This window comes from Bicyclus anynana, chromosome 12 (genome assembly GCF_947172395.1).
Source record: "Bicyclus anynana chromosome 12, ilBicAnyn1.1, whole genome shotgun sequence".
In the NCBI taxonomy this organism is placed as follows: domain Eukaryota; kingdom Metazoa; phylum Arthropoda; class Insecta; order Lepidoptera; family Nymphalidae; genus Bicyclus; species Bicyclus anynana.
Genome location: NC_069094.1, coordinates 451,996 through 478,237, shown reverse-complemented (window position 1 = coordinate 478,237; position 26,242 = coordinate 451,996). Strand labels below are relative to the sequence as shown.

Here is a 26,242-nt window from a genome sequence, read left to right as displayed (position 1 = left end):
AGTACATAAAGTGCGTAATTCATAAGATAAAAAAGCCGCCGCATCACTGTCAGTGGCGCTCATTGTGCACCTGCCACTCTTCGGTAATTAATTATCCCCCCCTCCCCCACCAGAAGGCTGGGGGACCCCGTACCTTGTGTTGTGTCAAGGTGAAGCATTGTTTTGGACAGCCCGGTTTCACCGTAGCACTGATTTAAGTTTAACTAAACGGTTTTTTTACCAAAGTTAAACAACAAAATGGTAAATAAATACAATTTAATCGGAAGAGAATAAGCTTTTAAGGTAGCTTTTCCAGCCCTTGTTGTATTGTAATATACCTAGGTTAAATAATTTTCAATTTAACTCAGTTGAAGCCCAATTTTAGAACGCCAATAATCTAAAACAAAATGTATTTATACTTAAATGATGTTAAAACTCTTTACAAATCAGGCATATGAGTATTTCATACGTCAATATCAGAATATCAAACATAGTTCGTACGTCAATACCATAATATCATTCTTACAAAAAATATTTTAATTGATTTTGACTACGAATTTCAAATATTTGTAAACATTATTGGTAATTTTTTGTGAATGTCAAAATTATATTTCATAGTTTTTTAACTGGAATTGGCAGTTTTCAGACGAAAGTATACAAAACGCGGTTTAACAGCTCGTTTGGCGTTAGCTCACTCGATGCCTGGTGTAACCGGCCCGCCAAGGTGTAGTGTCGTTGATTAACGATGTCGGAGACGTGTTTATTGTGCGCGCCGCCGAGTCACGCAGTCAGTCAGTCACGTCAGGCCGTCAGTCACGTGACGGGAGATATTGGGGGAAACGGTGGAACCCGACAGAGCGTGAACTTCAGCCGAACTCGCTCAAACTGAAAAGGTTGGCGATGTGATAACTATTTTGAAGCTTTTTCATCTATACAGGATGCTCGGTAGTATTTCCCATAACTCTACGGTTATATTCTTTGAGGAAAATTAATTAAAAATGTATAAGGAACACGTGTTCTGAAATGAATATTTTCGGAGTAAATAATATTTCTCTTATAAATAGATCTTAAAATGTGCCCCTTATACGCATCCTTATAATTATGACGTAGCCAAGTTTTACTTGTTTGAAAATGCAAGGATAGATGAAGGCCTCTAATCTAGGAAAACTGTCAGTTTGATAAACAGAACATTTTTGACATAAATATTTAAAAATGGCAATCTTACTCATTTCCAGAACCTTTCCAATAAAAACTAAAACTAATAACAGTGTTAAATACCAAGCTTGGAAATCAAACCAGAACTTCCCTTTTGAAAACCAATGCATTAAACTCATAACTGTGCCTTAAAGCTCGTCATAAATAAATGTTAGTACTGACATCGGTCGTGTGTTGAAACAGTTGCAGGTGAAAAACAAAGATTTTCCGGAAGCGCGCGCGAGTAACGGCGCGAGCGACGCGCGCCGACAGTTTCATGGCCCCGCGCGCCCGCGTATGATTTGTGGCGCTCTTCAATGTAGCCCGCTATTTGCATCGTGTTGCGTTCATCTAGTTACTAGTAGCTATTGTTACTAGCGTATTTTTAATGGCCCACTAGCCAGGCCCCTCTTTTTAGTGAATTATTTGAAGCTAAGACCTTGGCGGGCTTAAATTCTTAATGTTTGTCTAACACTCACAATCAGATGTTAATGATTATGATTATCACTAACAGATTAATTTCACAAACTAGCTATCTTCGATCAAGGGTAAAGTTACATGATTATCAAGTCATTAACAATTAAACTGGGCTGTTTATTTAAAAAAATGGGTTATTTTCATAAAAGTTTAATGTTGCAAAATTTTATATTCTGTACGTACAAGAAAATTCCTACCGCTGATAAATTTAGTGATTATTATAAATAAATTGGCAAAATCTATGTTAACACGAATGAGGGGTAAAAGCTTTACTATAGAATAATAGTATAGGTAGGCACAAAAGTGTCGCACAAATGAATAAGCACAATGTCAAAGTGGTCGCTAGAGAGCAGACAGCAGTTCGCGGCTCAGTGGCGCTCGCGGCCACGACCTACGTCTAATCATCGGTGCAGAGCTACGTAGCGATAGACAGGTACAACTGCCATCCCATAAAGCGTATAGATACACACAAACATACACACACCAACCACACATATGAACGCTTACCTGCAATATAATTAGTAAGTTAGGTAACTTATCTGTAGCGTGTAGGAAACATACAGCTGAAACTGAAACTGCCCCTAAGTCACAGGTTTTCTAATTTGGGGGTCTTATCTAATGATCTTTGAAGGCTGTGCCTAGCCAAATAGGCAACACTGTAAAGTATTGTGAAATCCGGAAAATAATAGGTGTAGGTACCTACTTTTTCATTGTCGTTTTCCCAACCGAAGTGTATGTAGTGACATCTTACCTTATAATATTATAATGAAACTAGAAATCCGTCAAAGGGTTGTAGAACGTGCCAAAAAATTGTAAGTACCCGGGCAACCCGACGGGGCAACTAAACGTGTTCCTTGTAGGCCTTGTATCTATTATTGTTAATAGACATAATATGCTTGTCCCGTTAACTATTAAGGACTATAATACAACAATATTTTATAACATATGAAAGTGTTATTTTTTAAAAAGCGAAACAAAATAATTTATTCTCACTTAAACATTTTAGCGCTGCCCGTTCTAAACGTTACGCGGCTCATCAGCGAACCAGTGTCAGCGGCAGGCGAGTTGTGAAGTGGAAAGTGCAAACTGGGCGGATGTCGGCGCCTGCTCCGGACACTGCGACATCGCTGCGGGCAGTTGCCGCGCTCTAGCGACACCACTGACACTACATTACCCCGACTGCGTGTCACTCTATCATTAGACACTTTTACATAGGCTGACATCCACGATATTTCTAAACAGTACATAGCAGACAATGTCAATTATTTTCAATTTCTCAAATAACCACCACCTTTGTATACTTGCAATATGAGAGGTTAACTAATCTACTCCTCAATTAATATCGCATTAATAATAATAATAGGAGCTTGGCAGTTGATTATACAATTTGCATCATAGAAGACATGTCCTGGTAAATTGGTCTTTATTTTAGGTCTGGATTTTAGTCTACGGCGCATAGAACGGTAAGAGAAACTTAATTTAAATTGCGTTTAAGCGTGAATTTCGCCATCTAAGTGACGTACCTATTATATTCGTTAGTCCCTGACATAATCCCTGTAACGTGTGTTACTATATTGTAACTTTTACCTACTTACAATGCGTTCAATAACATCTGAAAAGTGTCGTTATAAAACAGAAGTGTTTCCACTTGACACTCTCAGTATCCATCGTACACTATATCTCTATAGTTTGTAGTTGAACACGCCACTTCTATTGCCTTTTTCTTTCTATGATGTTAACAAAATCAATCTTTACAATGAAAGTAAAATTCCCCCACGTTTGTCGAGTGTCAGGTGAAACAAAACGCATCAAATCGAAGATGACACTTGTGACGGCGCGAGTGACGCTCGCGATGTGCGCGACGACAGCTTCACGGTGTCACGGATGATTGACACGCGCACTGTCAACGCTCGTCATACGTGACACAATAAAACCATTGATTCTACTGCTACTGCTTAACATCGCATACGTTGCATCAGCTATATTGTCTAAAATCATGTTTGGTATGGTAGACAAGTAATCCTTTCAGTTTATTGGGTTGTTTCAAGGATAATGCATCAACGAGTGTCAATATATATATACTTATTGGCAGTTAAAATTAGAAGATTAAGAATTGTTGTAGATCCAGAAAAAAACAATCAATCAATCAATCTTTATTTTGCCAGAATAAGGTACATTTAAACTTTTTCTGGAAGGTTCTTTCTCTTTATTTTAAGAAATATCAAGAAAGTTGCACTGTAAATTGAAAAATGTTATTAAAATATAAAGGCTATTTTATTGATGTTTTTACTATATCTTTGTTATACTCTGTATTATGTACCCTATACTTAATTACAATTCTACGGTTGAACGTACCTTTATGAAATTATATGTATAGCTGAGTATAACACATGATCTACTTTTCATCCATTCCTACAGGAAGTGGATTTAAGTGTGTTAAAACGCAGGAATAACTAGTAACTTATAATATAAAGAAATACTTTACATAAAAACCTGAAAAAAGCGCTGTGTATCAAAAACTTTTAAGTAAAATTTCAATAAATATTGACTGAATTTGTGTGTTTGATGATTTAGCGGCACATACGCCAGCCGTTGCATCAGCGGCGGCGCGGGTAATCTCAGAGAGCTGCAATTATCCTATTGCCGGCCAGACGCGCTAATTGAGTCTAAACCTCTTTGCGTCTCCACGCATGATACGTTCATAATGCTGCAGTCGGTTCTACACGCAACCGCAAACTGTTTTGTTTTTTGTGCGTTATTTGTCCTAATGGATTTACAAATAATCACCACTCAGTGAAGGATAGCCAAGGAAAGCCTTTATCATCATAATCATCGTCATCAACCCATATTCGGCTCAGTGCTGAGCTCGAGTCTCCTCTCAGAATGAACGCAGAATCCTCGCTGACCCGATACGGATTGGCAGGCTTCAGACACGCAGAGAATTAAGAAAATTTTCTAGTATGGAGGTTTCCTCACGATGTTTTTTCTTCACCGTTTGAAACACGTGATTCCATAAAATGCACACAACTGAAAAGTTGAAGGTATGCCCCGGACCGGATTCGAACCCACACCCTCCGGAATTGGGGGCAGCGTTCATATCCATTGGGAAGCCTTCATAATATCTCGTATTCGTAGTTTCAAAGCAACATGTTTGTTGCGTGCTAGGCACTGCATTGCGTTGAAAACTACAAATACGAGTTAAGAGATATTGATATCATAGTAATAATCCAATAGGAGACCTATTGACCCATTCAAACAGGGCTTGAAAGAAACAAAATAATTTGAATTCACCATGCCCCACTCACAGTGAGGCATAAATGTAGCTTGAGAAATCTTAATCAGCCCCTCGGAGTATCTTTATTTACAACACAGAACACTCCCAGTAATCGGGCGCAAAGAGGGAGGGAAAAAACTATTGTAGCACGCGAGCAGATATTCATTAGAGTTTATCCGAAGGAATGAATGGGATGAAATGAAAAGAGAGGTGCTGGCTCCAGGCACGCACTCGGGGGAAATGTTAAAAAACTAAGACCATAGTAATGTCTTGTGAGTTTGTGTTTATGTTAGAGTATAACTAAAGCTGTGTACTTTGTTTATAATTATACTAGCTGACGCCGCGCGGTTTCACCCGCGTGGTTCTCGTTCCCGTAACAATACGGGGATAATATTTAGCCTATAGCCTTCCTCGATAAATGGGCTATCTAACACTGAAAGAATTTTTAAATCGGACCAGTAGTTCCAGAGATTAGCACGTTCAACCAAACAAACAAACTATTCAGCTTTATAATATTAGTATAGATTAGTCTATTTTCAAGTCCCACTGTAAAGCTAGGTCTTTGCTGGGATTTTGAGTATAGACCTACCCACGCTTCTCTAAAGCAAGTTTTCGGGCTACAAAACGACGACTTTTACAAGAGGATAGGCGAGGCTTTTAGCTACATAATAGGCTACTTTTTATTTAAAAAAAAACATATTTCCCACGGAATTTGTGAGAGACTGATTTTCACGCGGACGAAGCCGATCCCCTATAATTGAGCAATATTTCGCAATATGACGTTTAGCTGCCTGCGCCTCCTGTGGCTTACTTACGAGTATTAAGCTGTAGCTGTAAATACATCGACAATATATTTACCGGAGTATTTATAATTTCAGTTTAAGTTCAGGCCTTCAAATTTGAACACTGCGAAGCTGCTTGGTGGCGATTGACGTGCTAAAGCACAAAGATCTTTAAATATGACCGCTCACACTCCGTCCCTGTGCAAGAGTCCTTGGTGCCGCTAACAAGGCTGGCTGTACGCAGCGCACGTCGCGCCTTCAGCGATCCGCCGCCGTTACGGGGATCAGAAAATTATATAAACAGCTGATAAATATACTCTATGTAACCATGTATGCTAATCGTGCAGAATGGTGGGCTCGACACGTTGACATCGAAACATTCGAGACACGCACTTCAACATGGCGTGAGAAGCCTCAATAGCTTTACGGTATAATGCCTCAACACCAAGAGGATATAGGTTCGATCCTAGGACGCTAGACTAATGTCGTACCTACTCCTGACAAGTCCTCTAAAAGTTATTGAAACGGTTATCGTGATCATAATTAAAAATAAGGCAAATATTGTTTCTGTCTTTATCAAAATTAATTTTATAGGACTAAATTGCTCTGCTAATTTGGATCCACTTCTTTTCTCTATGTACGGTTAGCACTAACTTCGTATCTCTTGTAAGACAGGTGTTTGTCATAAATGAAGATTGAAGACGTCGTGATAAGACTTGCAGACTGTTTATAAATGTTTATTATTTAGACATAGCTCATGACGTCTAAATCAGTTTCCAAGTCCTTCCGTTATAATCGACAATAAACCTGCTTTTTTAATTTTATGCTAAGCCTGCAAACGGCTTAGCATAACATTAAAGTTAGTTACTTTAAATACATATTTATAGTAATTATAGTTTATTGTAGAAATTAATTACTATGTACGAGTACATTCCTATTAAAGGAAATATTAATGTGCAGTGTGCATTATTAAATACAGAGAGTTTTTGAAGTTAGATACACAAAACAAAGAATAACTTAATGTTGTGTACTAATGTTATAATTTAATATACCTAAGATAAACATTCTATGTTGTGTTATGAGTGTGGCCGATCTTGCGTTATGTATATCATTGGACTAATGAAATGTTTTTTAGTCGAGTGAACGCAAATCAGGATTATGATGTCCTTCATACAGACATACATAACATACATAACGTATGGTTATGTGCACGGACGGACTGCGCCAAATCTGTTATTAGTAGTGAAACTCATCTGCTTAGACAATGTGTAGTTTGGACTGATTAAATTACTTCAATCCTCCAAAATTACATGAAGTTATTTTTTAGGTTTTCTTGTACCTACTAGGTTCTTTGAAAGTTTTATTAAAAAACTTAACAGTAAACTTTAAATAATATAAGAAAAACATAGGCCCTGCATTTTATTTCTAGTAAACGCAACCTATTAAAGTGGTTACCTCCGAAAAACGTAACTTTCAACATACCTACAAGTACGATGCTGAGATAAGGTACGAAAAAAACGAAAATACCTGTCAAGCAAATACTGTTAAATTAAAAAGAAACTTTACATAAAAAAAAATAATTTAAGAATATGTTCAACAAAATTGTACCTACTGCAGGCTTATTCACTATCTTTGACTATGCTAGTTGACATAATATACGAAATTGAGAAACTATGTAAAATTGTAATCCGGTGCTTACTAGTGGATATCACACAGTAGGTAAATGACATTTTGTCAATTGATTTGATGTTTATTTTAACAGGTTGATAATAAAAGTCAAAATAATGAATAGACCAACTGATCGGCTAATGTAACTAATCAAAAAATCAAAATTCATTTATTTCAAGTAGGCTCAATTTACAAGCACTTTTGACACGTCAGTTCAGTCCACCGGTTCGGAAGGCAGGTTCTGCTGAGAAGATGCCGGCAAGAAACTCAACAGTTGCTCTTTTGAAATGAAAAAGTCATACAGTACTATAATATACAATTGATAACAATTACAATTTCTTATAGTTTTACTTCCTGTGTGAAGGTGGAAGATGATTAAAATAAAGTCACCGACATAGCTCAACGAGTTGCGTAGCTGAAGTGGCAATGGGTGGGGCACATACTTCGAAGAGCCAATGGACGTTGGGGTCACAAAGTGCTGGAATGGCGACCCCTCACTAGTAAGCGCAGCGTTGGCCGACCCCCCACCAGGTGGACTGACGAGATCAAGCGAGTCGCAGGGATTCGCTGGTTGCAGGTGGCTCAGTATCGTGATGTTTGGAAGTCCCTACAAAAGGTCTATATCCTGCAGTGGACGTCCATCGGCTGATATGATGATGATGATGATGAATGATAATAATTAACTACTCGTAATATTAACAAAATTAAAACTAAACGAAAACAAAGTAAGATTTGAACCTACAACCCAAACAGAAACATTTGCGCTGGAGGCATATGAATATATGAAATAGAGTTGTTTTCCTCCGAATCACCTGCGTGCACTGAACCGAAAGCCATAGCCCCTGATTATTAGTGTGGATATCCGAATCCCCGGCTCTCCTCGCCTCGGAATCTATATGCAAATGGTGACAAACAGCCGCCTGCGTTTACAAACGCACAATATACTTTTATGGCTCAGGAAAAGCCGGATACTTACCAACTTAACCTCGCTCTACATTAAGATAAAATGAACTTTAGGCGCGTAATAATAGAGAAGTGAAAGGTGCATGTGTAAGTCGGTTGTGGTGTGGTGCGTTCCTGATATTGTTTCACGTGTTTTATGAGGTGGGTCGAGATTTCACGGGGCTCTTGTCGGCCATTTTTGAGTGTTTCCTTCGAAATGTAATGTTTATTTGTCGAGCATCGGGTTGTTCGATTGCATGTAACTCATGCCCGCTGAGACATTCATATTTATTGCGCGGGGTGCATGTTTATTGAAGTTTCATTATTCCGACATGTTGTCTGTCTGTCTTTACGGTGTTTTAATGAGTTCGGGTTTTGTTTATCCGCGTTGACATAAACAAATTAAAAAAATACGTTATTATACATTTCGACAGTGTGTTATGAAGTTAAAAAAGGAGACTTAAAAATATGCTCAGTAAGTTTTGTATATTAAGTTAAGTTTAATTCACTTATTGTGGGTTGGCGAACAAATTGAGTCGAGTCACTTAATATCACGGAATGCTCGTTTCATGACATGGGTGACAGGATTGCGTCTATTTTCTCAGCACTTACAGACATGACATCCTATTCTTACAATCACAACCAAAAATTCACCTTCCGAAAAATAGTAAGTACTTTTTTTTTATTCTTTACAAATTAGCCCTTGACTAAAATCTCACCTGATGTAGGTAAGTGATGATGCAGTCTAAGATGGAAGCGGGCTAACTTGTTAAGAGGAGGATGAAAATCCACACCCCTTTTCGGTTTCTACACGACATCGTACCGGAACGCTAAATCGCTTGGCGGTACGTCTTTGTCGGTAGGGTGGTAACTAGCCACGGCCGAAGCCTCCCACCAGCCAAAAGTACGTCCATACTTGGTTAATAATTTAAATTTCTTATACTTATCTCAAAAGTCGTTATCACAGACGTGTATAGCATTAACTTTAATAGGTTTCACATGAACAAACAGTTTTATTACAGCACTATAAATTCTAATTCAGATCTAGTACTTGCGCCTAAGTTGCGCAACCTCGATTTGAAAGGACCGTAAAAATATATCTAAAATAAAATCTAAATAAACGAGACTGGAACGCTCTCCCGTGTAATGGCGAGTGACTCGTATCTTTGAGGAGAGTTTTTCATCTTGTTTATAGTAACAACACGTTATGGTCCGAAGGCGCCCACCGTGCTCTGGTCCTGCCCTCTCCAACTCGCCCTGCCAGTTCGACGCCTTTCATATTTCTTATTTGAAAAACTGGCCTACGCTTCCCAAAGTTACCACCATATCCACCATACCGTAATATAAGTGCTATTTTTTTTCTCTCATTTATTTATTTCTCCTTTTTTTAATTTTTTGACAATGTTTTACTCACAAAATATAATACAAACACTATTGAAAATTTATATATAAAAAAAATAAGTGCTGTAATTATTATTTAGCAAAGCTTACATTTTAGTAGCGGTGACTTATTTTGACAGATTTTGTGCATGTTATAGCCATGGGGTTAAAGACTAGTGAGACACCACCGTTTAGTGCTAAGACATTGTGGTGTGTGGTACAAAATTTTAAAACAAACGTTTTTCTTTTCGTTCGTAAGAGATTCCGATGCTAAACTAACTAAATCTAAATATGAATCAAAAGATTCAAATCAAATCAAATTTCTGTATTTGCAAATTATAAAATACATCACAAAATGACATTGATTTGGATATCGGGTATTACAGGCTCTTACACTAATAAAGCATTGCTATAACGAGAAATTCACGCGAAAGTCAAGGACGGAAAACAGAAAAGAAGTTTGAGTTAATGTAAACTATTTTAATTCTCGAGCTGGACAACACAAAGTTTGGGAAGGCCGGGCTCAATCCTTCGTCCATCGCAGATTTCCCTGGCAGGCAGAGGCATAACGCAAAATAAACAAAGTGTTATTGTAGCTTATTTTCATAAGTTAATAGTCGGACGAGGAAAACAAGCGGCCGGTCCCCGCGGAGACGTTACGAGATTTTTCTTGTTATTTATGTAAATATATGACTCGCAACCTGATTGCTTTCAACGACTTGTGTATACTTTGACTAATATTTTTTTAATAATTTTGTTTCATTTATCTCCAAGCCATTCTATCTGCTGCAGTACAGTGTTTTGTTTTTATTATTCTATATAAGTAAGCCCTTGACTACAATCTCACCTGATGGTAAATGATGATGCAACCTAAGATGATAGCAGCATTAGTTGAAGGAGTAGAATGAAAATCCAAACCCTTTTTTTAGTTTCTTTTCACGACATCGTACTGAAACGCTAAATCACTTGGCGGTACGTCTTTGCCGGTAGGGTGATAACTAGCCTAAGCCTTCCTCCAGCCAGACATGGACCTATTAAGAAAATCACAATCGGCCCAGCCAGCCGCGGTCGAACCCATGACCTCCATTTTGTAAATCCACTGCGCATACCACTGCGTCACGGAGACGTTGGGTTAGCCTAAGCGGCTGTGGTTCTTGAGGTCCTAGTTTCAAAGTCAGTCATTGGTCATTATTATTAGCATAACAGAGCGAAACACCAGCAGATTGAATGGTCTAAGCTCCATAAGAGAATACAATATTATGTTGAAATTCACCATAAAACACGATAATGTTGACTACTATCAACTGTTATTGAAACTCATCTAAGTGCAATTATTATCGGAGAATAATTTGATAGATAAATTCTTTCTATTTAAGGTAAATTTTTTACAATGTGTTTGTTCCGTCATTTCATCATCATCATTCAACCCATATTCGGCTCACTGTTGAGCACAAATCTCCTCTCAGGATGAGAGCGGTTAGGTGTCAGTCCACCATGCTGGCCCAATGCGGTATGCAGCTGAAGGAAAACATCGTGAGGAAACGCTCACGATGTTTTCCTTTACTGTGTGAGACACGTGATATTTAATTTTTAAAAATACATACAACTGAAAAGTTAGAGGTGCATGCGCCGGGCCGGATTCGAACCTTCGCCCTCCGAATCGAAGGCAGAGGTCATATCCACTGGGCTGTCTCGTCTCACCGCTCCAGCAATTAGATTATGGAAAATAAAAGAAAATACAAGTCAAGGTTATCATGCATTGCATTGCAAGAAATTAGATCGTAGGTCACAGACTAAAAACAAAGTAATTCCGGTTTCATCACCATTTACGTATTCCATATTACGTACATTTCTATATGATTACGTAAAGCTTTCAGCCGAGGTATTCCAATAACGGAGTGAGTGGGTGATAGAGCGGTGCGTCGCCTCGCGAGTGAATACAAACTGCGAATTATTGTGACCGGCAGCACTGGGCGAACTATTCTGACTTATATAAAGAATTATTATAATCAAAATTATTTTTTACAGGCCAGCTCTTGACTGCAGTTATGCCTGATGGTAAGCGATGATGCAGCCTTTATTGGAACGCACTAGAAGGTGCAACTTTTACTAACGTTAGATACTCATGGTTATCTATAGGAAAAACGTAAACTGGAAGCACTCCATAAGTTCCTAGTGCAAATCAGGAATATAGGTCAAGCTATAAAATATTGAGCTAATCTGAAATTTTTAGTGAAATTTTCGACTTCGTCCCATCTACATCTGATAATAGTCGATACAGAGTTAAAAAAATTTAATACCGTTAATTTTCTTTCAGTACATATTATATACCTACCCCTGGGTTCGCAGCATCGTAGCTTACAAGCTTTTGCATTATGACGAAGGCAATTTTTGGCGCTAAAATGTGAAGTGAATGAAAAAAAAATTTTAAAATAAATAAAAATTTCCTCTTTCCCTCACCTAAGACGTTCAACGTTAAAATTGGTAAACACTAGTTACTTTTATTGAGGCCTTTAAGGTGGATGAATATAAAGTGGATTTATGGGGATTATGGGGGAATGGTCTCCAGGAGGGGGTGCGGGGGGGTTATAGCCTTAATCCCTGAGAGCGCGGTGCGCGGGAATTGGATTGGTTCTGATATGTAAATTCCAGCGTGTGAGTAAATAAATATACTGATCCGTGATTTAGACGTGCCCGTTTGCTGGATCAGTACCTTCCGTAAATTGTATTTTTATTTGGCTTTAAGAATTCACTTATCTTCCTTTCCGACTAAGCGTTACCCCGCTATAGGTGGGGTCTTTTCCGCAATGACTATGCCACCATGCTAAAAATAAGCTCTGGCTGAGTAGATTACGATAGGTATGTTTAAAGGATCAATATGACACAGTTACTGTCAATATACCTGAATAGCTACTATTTCTAAAAGGATAAGAAGTGTTTAGCCTTAACCAAAGTTACATGACATGCAAACTTGGAACCCCTTTAGTATTAAAAAATTAAAAATATTTCCTTTTAACAAATTTTAGTGTTAATAAATAAAAAATGTTTCTTTGATTTTTTTGTTAAAATGAGAGACATTTTCTTTCACAAATTTTACACCTACGGTACAATGATGGTACGACGGTACTTATGATGAATTTTCAGCTTTTATAAATAAACATGGTCACTATAGGTTCTTAACCGATTATAACGGATAATAGTTGATCAATATTCCCAACTAAAGTACTTATTTTACTATCCGACAATATAATTTGCGAGGAAAAATTCGCACCATAAACATTCTCGCCCGAATATGAATAATATTTAATAGTAGCATGAATAGCGAGTAGGCGTTTTAATGCGGCGCACTGCGAACATTACGCGCGCAACGACCAAGATACTGGCCGGGTTATTTACGACCAGGGCGACCATGATACCGCCTGATACAGAGACGCTGTAGTAGAGCTTCTCCGGGAAAGTACTACTACCTACCATGCTTCAAGCATTACTGGATCAATATCAAGGATACTGACTAATGCGGAAAACAGAGACGTAGTAATATATCTCTTTCGGGAAAGTATTACTGTCTAGCATTGCTGTGGTAAGGCATAATTACTTGTAAAATGTCAGACCGCTAAAGGCAATCTGAGAAAAAATTGTTAAATTAGTTTGACCAGACATAAGGTATCGACTTGTAGGACGTATTTCTTGTATGCAGTTGTGTAGTTAGTGGGTATTTCTGTGTATGGCAATTGGATGCGTATGAGTAGTTTGTCAATGTATAAAAGTGCTTAACGTTTTTAGTTTACCATGAATTACTTAAGCAATGATAATAATGGAAACGCATGTAATTTCTTTGGAATTTGAGATTGCAAGGAGGGCAGAATTTAATTTATTATGCATAATGCACAGATTTTAAAAAGTACTATAGAAATTCACATGTCTAACGACAATGCTAGAACACTTTTTATAAGGCATCGAGGGGTCATTTGTGACGATTGAAATGCAGTAATGTTTTATTGGTTAAAACAAGTCCTAAAAAAGTAAATGTCATGGTGAACGTATTAACGGTCGTTCTCAGCGGCAATGTCGCGATTTCGTGCATTTTTATCGACAATTATCATTTTGCATTTCTTCCTGTATCGCTGTTGCCTCACGTCGCCACACTTCGCATGTATACCACTGCACTCTACTTGTTTACGAGCCTCCGTACACATTCCACTTCTATAGGTGGAAATGTGTGTCAATTTTATTGTTTTAATTTATTTGTGCTTTATCCATATTAAGGTTAATGCCCATAGAATGACCACGCTGGGCATGCGGGTTGGTCAATCGTAGGGATGGATTTTTCCGCACTGGTGTCGCTGCTGCCCGACCTATGCAATTTATAAATCCAGCCAGTTAATGAATGGTTATACCGCCATTAGTCGGTCACCAGAGCCTCGTCGGTCAATCTGCAGGGTGACTGGTACTAGCCTCCCCCTTACACCCCCTTGTTGGAACGAGGATATCAAGCGGTTTGCAGGGCGCCGCTGGATGCTTGCGGCTCGAGACCGTTGTGCTTGGAGGTCCATGCAAGAGGCCTATGTCCAGCAGTGGACGTCTATCGGCTGATAAGGTAATTTACTTGTCGTTATACATTTTTAACGACCCATCTACTATAGACAAGAATAAAGGAATGTTTTTAAACGCCCTAACGCAGAATACGTGTATATCTAATACTTTTATTAGATACGTATTCTGTACCCTGCAGTATTCATACATGGGATGAAATTTCGTATTTAACTCGGACGAGATCACGGGCATCCTCTAGTGAACCAATATTTGACTAATTAAGCAAATAACTGCACAGTTAATTATCCCATAAAATACTGTCTAATCACTCAAAACCACATTTCCCATAAAAAGGGGAATTTATAATAATCCAATGGGCCACTTATATAAAAAAGTTATTGTCGCCCATAACCTAGTCCATTTCCGTAATGAATTATGTGTAGGCCGTTAATCTGTCTATCACTCCTCATCTCCACAATTACGGCTAATTGAATATTAAGACGGTAACGATTGTGAATAAAACTTGAAATTGCTGCGGCGTAGTGTGGAGCGCCCTTAACTGGGGTTTGGCGACGTCGCGGAGGTCTGGCCTATTTTATGAGATGATTACTGAATAAATCTTACAATGGTGGTTTTATTTACCATGTTTTTATTAGTGCAAATCAATCGATATTCCAGGTTAAGCATTGTTGCCGTAGCTTGATTGTAGTATCGTGTAATCGTGTTTTCCATAAAGCTATAATAATTATTATTTCGATTTATTCAATATATTAAAATAAAGTTCAAAAGTATGTAATATGTAAAGTAAAGTATGTAAGTAATATTTTAAAATATAGTCAAAGTATGTAATTAAAGACGTTACATATTTTTACCGGACTTTTTTATAAGAAGAAAAAAGTGCTTAAACAATTAAATAGTTGAAATAAATTTAAAATAAATTGTTTAGTACATATTACAAAAACTTTGATAATAATACATTATATTGTCTATTTTCTAATTATAATAAGGACTTACTTTGGACGTATACTACCTACTTGTTACTTCCCAAAGTTACCATGAATTGCATAGTTGCCCAACCTGTGGTAACTAACAAACGGACAAACTTTCATCAATCAAATCATAATTGCAAATGAACATCACATAAGTCTAACCGTCGACGCTAAAAACAATCGCCAGCATACAAACATACATATTAATTTTAAAATACTCATACTATATGACAAACAAAACTACCTTTTTTGAATTCGGTTAACAAAAAGGAGTCAAATTGTCTACATCAGTGGGGGCTAGGAAACTCAGCTTTTCCTAACATTGACCTTGGCTTTACGCCGTTTGCACTGTGTTCGAGATTCTCTCGAAGCATCGTTTATCGCATTGACGTCATGTGTCCCAGGACCTAAACACTGAAACATCAACGGACCTCGTATATCGCTGCAGCGACCACCAAACTGCGCGAACCTCAAGTACGGAGTTTAGAACAGCGCTCCGTTACACTGTCTTACTGTGTAGACACGGACTCCCGAGATAGTATAGCGAACCGGCCGTATATATAGCTCAACGGGATAAACATTTCGTTAGCGTGAGTTAGAACTTTTGCGAATAACTTTTTGTTGTATGAAGTTATTTGAATTTCAATTGTGTTTATTATAGTGTAGACACCTTAGGATGTGACCTTGAGCTTTTTTATGTATATTTGAAATTATTTTGTAATATATTTGTCAAAATAATGTTTTTTACTGCGATTAATGTAATATTTTTGCAAGATATGTTACTGTTTACTCAGTCAGATAAAACTCAACACACATAAAATTATCTGTATGAATGATTTTAAGCTAAAAGCTGGACGGATTTTGGTGAAATTTTTGCATTTATTTGAATTGGTCTTTGAAAAATTATTATCCAGAAATAGATTTAATAAGAAATATCCTCATATGTTATTTATTTGGGATAAGAAATAAATGATAGAAAATATTCACACTGACACACTGAACATAAAGCCCGCCAACCCGCATTTGATCAGCGTGGTGGGTCCATATCTCCTCTCCTTTATGGAAGGAGGTCTGATCCTGTAGTGGACCGTTAAAATAGGCTGTCAATAAAGTAAACTTTTGAGCTTATGCTTTATATTAGTATAAGGCTAGTACTTTAAATATTACCTTAGGTATAGTTAGTTGGGCACCTACTCCTAACTTGTGCATTATGCAAGTTAGCCGCCGCGCAGCGCCCGGCCGCACCGGTGTCCCGTCGCGATCCATTAAACTGTACTCGATACTAACTCCGCCGAGCATGCTAACTCGATTATAATATCAGAACCGATACGTCTTAGGGTCTGTAGTGCTAAGTGTAACGATGATTATATAATTCGCATGCAAGTTTCGAATTCATCTCTATCTCTCTTTGTCTAACACGATACTATAGACTGAGAAAGATAGACGTGATTTCGAATCTCGAACTTGCGAGTTATTCAAAACGTAGCTTCAGAATTATAGCACTGCTGTTTACACATTATACCTAACAAACAGAATCAAAATACTCGAATCACTTAGGATTTATTCAATAGCGCTTTGGTTATCTATACAAATTAAGTTAAAGTTCTTAAAATGAATACTTTAATTTTTTTATAATAATAATATAATAAGTATCTAATGAGCAGAACGAAAGAAATGTATTTCCTGACATACGCACAATGTAAACACCTTCAAGGCAAGAGTGAATAGGCAGCTTCTAGGCAAGCGCGGTTCGTCTTAGACCTCATAATTGCTTACCATCAGGTATAATGGTAGTCAAGCTCAAGTCTATACAATATAAAAATGATAAAGAAATAGGTAACAAAGTTACAAAATTCTTTTTTGCGTTATGTTAGTTTGTTGTCGCATGTCGACACCCCTAGTTAGATCACATTGCTCTACTATTGCATTGTCAAAAGCTATATAGGTGCATCTAAAATTGGTAAACAAATGCCTAAGGTCAGAAAAAAATTTTGCTAACTAAAGACGAAATAGATAATGACGATAAAGAGGACAAAACGATAATTAATTTGAAAGCATATAACAAACGTACAGGCAAAACTGACTATGAATTTAACAAGCATCAAGTCAGTATTATCTTCAGTTTCTCAGAACATAATGAAATCGATCGAGTAACTGAGTAAATAACAATCTAAAGTAAAGCAAGTGGTATCAAGATTGTAGCAGATACAAACATGCAGAGAATGCAAAGAATCACAAAGCGCGACCGCACAGCGATCTCTACCGAGATAATGATGTTTTGAATGGCCCTCAACTCATTACGTGCCGATATCTTTCCCCAGGAAACCTTCCTCGCTCGCCTTCCAACCCTCTCATCATAAGTGGCATAGATAAATACAAACAAATTCCAAATCTATTCGAATAATCAATAAGATCCATTTTCAATTAACACAAAACCACAATGACGTTAAACACTTAATGAGCATACTCCAGTTCCTTTGCTTACGAAACGTCTTACTCAGATAACTCAATATGGAACTAAGGAATTTACTTTAGATGTTTATAGAGTCTAATTTTGCGTGCATGTTTTGGATTGTCAGGAAGGTAATAGTACATCGCGGTATAGGGATTGTACAAGCGTAATTAGTCATTAGCGACAGTGTAGTGGGCAGGAAGAGGCCCCGATTGATAGGACGTGAGAGCTTCGAGCTGATTGGTTTAAGGTTCTGATAATGGCCTTAACGGTATGTGATGTTAGGTTAAGGCATTTGAATTTATCTTTATTTATTACTTTACATAAGAAATATATATTTGTGTAGGTACAAATATTTTTTTGAGCCGTGATAGCCCAGTGGATATGACTGATTCGAGAGGGTGTGTGTTCGAATTCGGACTGGGACATGCACCTCCAACTTTTCAGTTGTGTGCATTTTAAGAAATTAAATATCACGTGTCTCAAACGGTGAAGGAAAATATCGTGAGGAAACCTGCATACCAGAGAATTTTCTTAATTCTCTGCGTACCTATGTGAAGTCTGCCAATCCGCAGCGTGCCAATAGTCCACATTGGCCTAACCCCTCTCATTCTGAGAGGTGACTCGAGCTCTGCAGTGAGCCGAATATGGGTTGATAACGAGATATAGATAATAAATGTATTTTTTATAATCATTGATTTATAATCTTATTATCAGCGATATGGCGAAGCCGCGGCCAATCAACTAATCCAGCTATAAACCGGCCAGTGACACGTTTACATTCGTCATAACTTAGGCCGGTCATAAATTAGCCGGATCAAGTGATTAACGATTGCAGATTATATCCGAACTTGTCTTTATGTGCTGCTGTTCTAGAACGATCTTCAGAGTCTATGTTCATTGGTTTTGCTAACTTAAAGTTGAAATGTTAGTGAAAATTACATATACAGCGGAAAATAAATATTTCCGAAACGTCTTGTAGGCCTTTGTTTTGTTACTAAAAATGATTGTAACATGGTTATCAAGTAGAATGTTAATTTTAGAGTAAACTTTATCATAATGCAGGTCACAGGCCTCCTGACACGTCTAAAAGAGGGTAATTTAGAGCATTGCCCCACCGTACTAATTTAACATGGATTGGCAGGCGGAAAATCCAAAGTCTTGCTTCGGGTTATGAAAATTATTGAGATTTTCTTTCTTTAGATAGAAATTGGTTGGTTTGTTTTAGTAGTTTCACATCTCCGTAATTCTAAGCGAACATTAGTCCGTTAATCCCAGATAATCAACACCGTTGACGAAAAACAAAATGGACCGTCACAAATGGACACTTATCAATCAATAGCTCCACGTATCCGATATGATTGCGCCGAACCGCCGCTCGTAAAGTCGTTTAATGGCGGGGCGATAATACGCTCGCTCGTAAAGCAGCCGATGGCTCTTGTAACTACTTCTGGCAGGTCTCAAGGTGTTTGCTTATTGTCCACAATCGATGCGAATCAGCCTGATTGGTCATATACGGCTCTGTTACAATGACTGTTTTGGAACTCGGCACGGTTTGTTTGCAAACGCATGCGTATTATACTTTTATTGTTCTATTCATTCTGACTTCGATTCTTTTTGCTTATTTAACGATCTTTTATGTTTTGTTTCACTTATATTTTACTAGCGTATGAAATTTACTTTCCTAGTATGGGTCAAATCTCAACTGACTTTTGAAAGCCAAAAGTTGTCCCCAATGCATCTGATCAAGCTGATAAGTTATATCCATGTTTAAGAAGGACAATGCATGAGCTTGTTGGATTGTTGTTGCATTGTTGCATTGTTGTTATTACATTAATTTGATACCTAATTGCCTACTATTATTTGCTATTTTTTTTCGTTTTTAATTCTCTACAAGTTAGCCCTTGACTACAATCTCACCTGATAAGTAAGTGATGATGCAATCTAAGATGGAAGCGGGCTAACTTGTTAGGAGGAGGATGAAAATCCACATTCTTTCGGTTTCTACACGATATCGTACCGGAACGCTAAATCGCTTGACAGTACGTCTTTGTCGGTAGGGTGGTAACTAGCCACGGCCGAAGCCTCCCACCAGCCAGACCTGGACCAATTAAAAAAACCTCAATCAGCCCAGCCGGAGATCGAACCCAGGACCTCCGTCAAGTAAATCCACCGCGTTACAGAGGCCGTCAAAATTATACGAATAAACTATTAGGATATTTGAAGGTTTACACTTTCTGTGAAGGCTTAAAGTTGTATATTTTTTCTTAATCAATAAGTAATTACAGACATCTACGTATAGTTTCCGTGGTGTAGCGGTTATCACATCTGCCTAACACGCAGAAGGCCCCCGGTTCGATCCCGGGCGGAAACAATTTTTTTTATAAAAAACAAACTTATAAATCATTCAAAATTACATGTACATTATGTAGTGTTTTCTTTGTGTTAGTTAAGACTAATTATATTTTAATGCAAATAGATTAACAATTTTTCAGTGGAAGTTAGCGGGTTCGATTTATTTTTCGGTCTTCTAGTAGATTTTGCTACTTAACATATTTTGATCTAGCAAAATTAATTGTAATTTGGTATACAAATTGAACTGAATGGTGACCCCGCACCGCAATGTTGTATAGTCCCCCACTAGGTGGGGTGACAACATCAAGTGAGCCCCAGGGTGTCTGGGGTCTGGCCGTGGTGGTCCGATGTCCCTACAAAAGGCCACGTCTTGCAGTGGACGTTTACCGGCTGATATGATGTGACTTGAAAATACCCACGTTGTACGAAATACTATTGATTGTATTAAAGTAAAGTAAATGAAAGTAAAAGATGCTTGAGAAAACATTGGAAAATGATAAGTTGTTTTATCTACAACTTCATTTATACATTTTCCTTCCTAAATTCTTAATCAATAATTTTTTGAGCTATCTACGTATAGTTTCCGTGGTGTAGCGGTTATCACATCTGCCTAACACGCAGAAGGCCCCCGGTTCGATCCCGGGCGGAAACAGAGCTTTTTTATAATATTTTTTTATAAAACATCATCTTTAAAGAGTTTATGTCTTCTTTCCATTTACAGAAAACGTCAAATTAATAGATTGTTAGCCACTGTTCAAGAAACTTTCCTCATCAAGTCACACTTACTTGGCCATTAACGTAGCATCTACCGGCAATAGTGAGAAACTCACCAGTTAGTCAAGTCATTCCACTTCGCGTCCCGTATGGAAATGTATTATCAAGATTAATACTCGGAAACTATTACACAGCGGCAAACAACCCGCGGGTACGTCGCCGTCCTAACTTATTATAATCAATGCGTTACGGACCCATTTCAGGTGAAGTAGAAACAAGGTAATATATCAAAGTTTGCAACTTAACCGAGTGCGAGGTGCGAGGGTATGAGTTATGCTAACCGCATACCCGCTTGCGTGGTCCAAGTGCCAAGCGATAGCGATTCTACTGTAAGCTATTGAAAGGCTCTCCTCATAATATGTTGTTATATTTGACGGATCAAACAGATGGCCTACCTGATGGTAAGCGGAAAGTAACACGTTCTACAAAAGGCTGCTATTTTTTCGATGGTGTAAGTGCCGTAAGCTCCTTAATGGGACTTCAGCGCCGTCACCAGGGGGTATCAAGGCAGCACTGTTTTTCAACTTGAGGCGTAGGCGATAGTACCCTTGTACCTGTAATTAAACAAATCCTTTACAACTTCACGGCATTGATATTCGCGGCAGAAATAAGCATAGAAAAACGTGAACGGCGGAACATCTTTCGAAAGGCATATTCTTCTTATAGGTAGGATTCTGTAATTAGAACGATTATTTTCAGAATTTAATATTAGTAGTTGTTGTCCTGACCATACAGCAGTGTAAAAACAGAAACTTCTAAATTCCAGTTTACTACTTAGAAGTTATTAGAAAGAACAATTACCTAATGTTTTTATGATTAAAGCAAACAATAACAAACAAGACAGTTGCTATTTACTGACTTCGAAGCGGCAAAGTATATGCGAACTGCACATATAACCGCTTCCGCCTGTGACTTCGGCCGTGTCTAGCGAAACGCATTTATCGCGGGGCTGTCGCGAGTAATTGAGTTACCGCTAAGAAACGGCTACGGCTCGCCCGAGACTTCAAGTTGTGTTCCTTGTCGCCGCGCGCCGCCGGGGGCAGCCACTAGTGCCATTTACGGACGCCGCACCTTGCCTACGAATTGTTCAACAATAATATATTAGATATATTTCGGAGAAATGCGTCTATTAGGCCGTTACAGCGAAGATGAAATGTTTAACGGCTTCACAGATATTTGAACGTTACTTGGTCAATATGCAAGTACGAAGAGATGGTATATTCTTTGTCCGTTCAAAATAAACTAAAGTTAGAATTGTGGAAAAGAGCTTTTAAAAAAAATAATCGAACTAAAACAGACGAGAACAGAAATAAAGAAATCAAAAATGGCAATAAAAATATCTGGAATTAACCAGTACCTAAAAGTGAGTTTAAAGTTAAGAGCCTTACATTTTGATTGTCATTTTGTAAATGCTAAAAGTTTATTAGCCCATGCTCCTATCAAAGGTGGATAGGTATCTACGCTAGGCTGCTGTATAGTTTGGACAGGGCTGATTATGGAAGGTACCAGGTAACAAAAGCTCCGTGCCCTTAATCATCCAAATTTTAATTGCATTTTATTATTTATTCTTTAGGATACTACAATCATGTGCTCCATCGCCGGGCTTCATGGCAATCCTTGGAAAATCACCTTTATAGGTTAAACTTTAAACGACTCTAGGAGAGGCTTGACCCAATGTGCCTAAGAAAATGTCAATGAAGCGCTTAGTATACAAGTTAAATGTGATATGAATAGTAACTTTCTCTCGAGTCATTTCCCGATCAAATGGAGATTGTATTCAGTATATTTCCCGCGGAGGTCCGTGCGCAGAAGTAAACAAATACCGGGGGACGCCCCCCGCCGCGTGAGGGACGGACGGCCGGTGGACGATGTTATCAATACGGCTTAGCTGCAGGATTACACGCTAGTTCGCAAAAAACGCCCCGCCCGTGACTCGGCATACTGATAATGTTGTGCTTCCGCTTGTTTGTATCCACGCGACTTACCTATATACATACAGACTTACTCGTAGGTACCTTTACATATATACTAGTGCGTAGTGCTTTCTAGTTGGATAATAATAATAATAATAAGCATGTTTATTTCCAATCCAAATAAAATAACATAAAACACAAGCAATTTTTAAACTTAAACACTAACATAATATTTAAACAAAAGAATTTTTATTTTTAAGTTAAACCTTGACTACAATCTCACCTGATGGTAAGTGATGATGCAATCTAAGATGGAATCGGCCTAACTTGTTAGGAGGAGGATGAAATCCACACCCTTTTCGGTTTCTACACGACATCGTACCGGAACGCTAAATCGCTTGGCGCTAAACGCTAAGTCTTTTTCGGTAGGGTGATAACTAGCCACGGCCAAAGCCTCCCACCAGCCAGACCTGGAGCAATTAAGAAAACCTCAATCGGTCCAGCCGGGGATCGAACCCAGGACCTCCGTTTTGTATATCCACAGCGCCATACCAATACATTAATAATAGCTGTTGCTGTCTTTGTTACCATTAATCGGAACTCCTTCTAGGGTAAAAGCCTCCACCAGCTTCTTCCAAACCTCTCTGTCTTTAGCGTTCTTTATCCATTCATTTCCTGCTATTGTTCGTATATCATCTATCTACCTTTTTTTGGGTCGCCCTCTTCTTCCCATACAGTTGTCTTTAAAGTTTTATGACCTGTCCACCTCCACGTCGTATAATATTTAGGATATATGATTTTGAGGTCATAATCCGGGGCATTTAATATTTAGCTTTACTTTCTTCAAAAAAATTTTCACTAAAATTTCTTAGCCTGATATTGGAAATTTAGTGGTGTTACAACCCTGTGCCTCAAACAGCATGTTAAGGTTTCTGTTCTGGCAGTTATCATCAACATCTAATTTTGACTTGGACTAAGATTTTGATTTTAACAGAGTCAAATACTATCACCCTAATTCCGCCATCCCACATAAAAGCTGCTTGGGTCTATGCTCCATATTATCTCCTTTCCTATAAAGAGGGAGGCCTATCCCTGTAGCGGGCCGTTTAAATGGCGGATGATCAGTTTTAGTAGAGATCTCTCTAATTAGAGGTTTCAAGAAGTGCATGCTACGGTAGGCTATGGTCATGCTACGGTTATGCTACGGTCATGCTACGGTCGTGCTACGGATATGCACCTACACCTATTTCAGTATAAAGAATATAGTTCCGGCTCAATTACTTAACACGTCAATTCAGAGTACTACACTGTATTGTACAAGAAGTTTTAATGCATCATTATATAAGCTCTTGTAACAAAATGTATCAAGCATCAAGCAGCGGGACACGATAGATACCGTTTGCTTCTAACCATCATGATGGGCAAGATTGTAGGCAGAAAGTAGGAAGAAGAAAGAAGTCCTGGCTACCAAACCTAAGGGAGTCGACTGTAATGGAGAGGCACTCTACGAAGAACAAAATAAATATTTATAGTTAGGTACTACAATGGTAGACGACTATCGTCCGATTCACTTTACAGAATAACAGTAAATAGTTAAGATACTGGAGCAACTTGCAGCAAAACAAAAGCCTGTCACGTTCACTAATTTCAAAATAATACTCGAGTAATACTCGAGCAATACTCGGGTAATGCTCGAGCACACAACGCTTTTGATTTCTCGTTCGCACCGGCCGCCCTCGGCGCTAAATTAAAAATAAATGACTCAGAAAAAAGCACGGGACTCCATGATTTGATTAAATTAAGAGGAAAATACCTACGCTCAAACGGCGAGTGTTTCTTACTTTTTTAGGGATCCGTAAATATATCGCGTAGCCTATGTTTTGGCGTTTAAAACGAATGACCACACCGCACAATTTATTTTTTATATTGGCAATAAGCAATTAATGTTCCACATTAGTTACATTATGTAAGGAAGGTACCTACATCCTTTCATTATGTAAGGTATATCCTTTCATTTCTACATATTGATCTTAGAAAATAAATTTTAAAAATAAAAAAATCAGTCTAAATAATATGCTATTAATTTATTTTTTTATTTATTTCAACACAAAATCTACAGAGTACGTAGCTATGTCTTAGTGATATAAAAAATTGTTTCCCAATCTGTAGAAAAAACCTTATTTTAATTATTGTTATTAAACCTGGCACCTCTGCCACTATGAATATTTTTTCCTAAAGAATCACGTTATGCCTGAAGAGAAAAGTAAGTAAGATATTTAGAAATATGGTCATAAAAAAATATTTACTAAACTCAATCCCACATAATTATTTAATTCACTTTAAGATAGGTACGGGACCTTTTGTGTTCAAGTCGAACTCGCGCTTCATCAGTGCCTTCTATTATTATAAAGCTTTTTTAACGGCAACGGCTTCGCTCTGTAAATACGCCTATTTGCATGATTTCCCGCCGCTACAACGGGCAGCAATATCGGACGAATGGCAGCACTTCCACACGAAACAATGCTAAGCCCGCAATACTCGCGCAATACTGTACAAAAATGGTGAATAATTTCAATATTAATGTTACGTCTAAATTGAAGTGGTTGGTGGTAGAAACTCTAGGGTTTGAATAGGTTCTATTACTAAAACTAAGTATTTATTATAAGATATTTAAGATATATTGAAGACTTATCGTACGTAAATAAGTATCGTACTCTTAACTGTTTCTCACTACTTGTTACAACATTATCTGTTAAATGTTAAAAAGTTTGAAAATCTTAAAGTGTGAGTCTCATAACACTCAGTAACATAATAACTTTTATAATCAACTTGTAAAATCTTTAATTTATTTGAGTATATCATAATTAATAATAGTGAGGTAAAGTAAGAGGTAGGTGCCGTCTGATGAGATTAACAGATTTAATATATTAATAAACAAATTGATGAAAATTTTAAATTCGACTTTTCTTGAATTTTGAAATATGCTTCGACCGTTATGCTAAATCTATAGGTCTTATGCCTCGTGTTCCAAAAGTTTAAATCTGATCACAGCAATGCTGCTCGGTGTCAGAAATAAGAACGACGGTAGCACTTCCCTAGACTAGCTCTGTCACATGGACCTCTACTAGCTCTAAACCTAAATTATATTTAACAAGCCCGCGGTTATCTTAAATCTTTATATTAAATCTTTTCTTATTATATTATTAGTATAAATAATCTCATACATATACACAACCATTATTGAACAACAGTGTATCTATAGTATAACTACAACTACCTACAATTCACTGCTAACCCTCCATGAAGTCAAGTAACAAGACACGATGTCCATTTAAATCCAAAATAATTGGGAGTGGACCCAACTAATAAATTCTTACGCAACTCTAAACTTCGGACATATGGCTGGTCAATTTGAACTTCAACCGATAACCCAAAACTGCAATAAAACCAGCCGTTAACGGTTAATTAGAGACGGGGTGATATAGACCCTAGTGGAATTACGTTTCGCCGATCGTGGCCAAGATTCAAGT

The 26,242-nt window shown here is 37.8% G+C and overlaps 2 non-coding genes across 2 annotated transcripts; both read left to right on the top strand.

Moving 5' to 3' along the window:
* The first annotated feature begins 19,971 nt into the window (after positions 1-19,971).
* On the top strand, positions 19,972-20,044 carry Trnav-aac (transfer RNA valine (anticodon AAC)). Its single transcript has one exon. It is a non-coding gene; the product is annotated as a tRNA-Val (tRNA).
* A 560-nt stretch (positions 20,045-20,604) lies between these two features.
* Trnav-aac (transfer RNA valine (anticodon AAC)) lies at positions 20,605-20,677 on the top strand. Its single transcript has one exon. It is a non-coding gene; the product is annotated as a tRNA-Val (tRNA).
* Positions 20,678-26,242: the final 5,565 nt, after the last annotated feature.